Raw genomic sequence first — 1464 nt, forward strand, 5'->3', positions numbered from 1 at the left:
AAATACTTGATCCGTGCACGTACTATATGTGTGACCCTATGGGTTCAGTCAAGAGTAAGTTGTGATATTAATAACATTAATTCCACTTGAACTGAAGCGGCCTCTAGCTAGGCATTCAGATTACTTGATCTCACTGAATAATTAACTTATTAGACTTATCATTAAATGAAAACTTGGACCTGTTAGGTTATGATACATATGACAAAACATAAATCATGCGGAAAACCTTAATGCCAGGAAACATATTATTTACACATAATCATTTAGCATAATTCAGATGCATACACTTTGTAGCGTGCCCTCCCTAGCTGCGCCCGAACCGAACAAGAACAAGTCTTTAAGACTCCAAGTGGCGTCCCTCCGTAGATAGTCCACAGCACGTCCGGATCCGCCTTAAGCTTGACCAACTAGAATCGCCCTTAAGGTACTTAGAATTTTTGGCTAATAGGGCAAGTGTTTGTGGCTGATTTTTGCTTGAAAATCTTACCTTTGAATACTTTAATTCTCAATGTAAATATGTGACCCTAGGCACCTATTTATAGAGTTATGGAAAGGGACTTGGAATCCTATTAGGATACAAATTTATTTAATTAGAATCTTATTAAAACTCTATTTAACAAATTCTATCTTTATTAGGATTAGGATTTAATCATAGAACAAATTCCATTAGCTTTAGGATTTGTATTGAAACACAAGCGTTGCACGGGCACGAGCATCGCACAAACCCGCGCAGGCCTTGCGGCCCACACGAGCTGGCGCTGCTCGCAGCCCACGAGCATCAGCCCGCGCGCGCGCGCCATGCCTTGCTGGGCCTGGCCTTGCGCTGGGCCTGGCGCGGTTTGGCAGCGTGTGTTTTGGGCGCTTGGCTTGCTGGGCGTAGGCCTGGCTTCGTGCAGGGCCTTCGTCTAACAAGTCTCGTCCGATGCTAATTCGTACGACGCGCTTCCGATTAAATTCCCGATTCCGGAATTCATTTCCGATACGAACAATATTTAATATTTTCGACTCCGGAATTAATTTCCGTTTCGAACAAATATTTAATATTTCCGTTTCCGGAATTATTTTCCGATTCCGATAATATTTCCGATTCTGACAATATTTCTGTTTCCGGTAATATTTCCGATTCCGGCAATATTTCCATTTCCGATAATAATTTCCGATACGTAACATGTTTCCGTTTCCGGCAACATCTACGACTTGGATAATATTTATATTTCCGATACGATCCATATTTCCGTTTCCGGCAATATCATCGTTTCCGGAGTATTCATTTCTTGCTTATGACGATCTCTGCTCCCACTGAAACCAAGATCCGTCGATTCCGAATATCCATAGATGGAGTATTTAATGCCATTAAATACTTGATCCGTTTACGTACTATTTGTGTGACCCTATGGGTTCGGTCAAGAGTAAGTTGTGGATTAATATCATTAATTCCACTTGAACTGAAGCGGACTCTAGCTA

Source organism: Spinacia oleracea, chromosome 3 (assembly GCF_020520425.1).
Source record: "Spinacia oleracea cultivar Varoflay chromosome 3, BTI_SOV_V1, whole genome shotgun sequence".
Taxonomy (NCBI): Eukaryota; Viridiplantae; Streptophyta; class Magnoliopsida; order Caryophyllales; family Amaranthaceae; genus Spinacia; species Spinacia oleracea.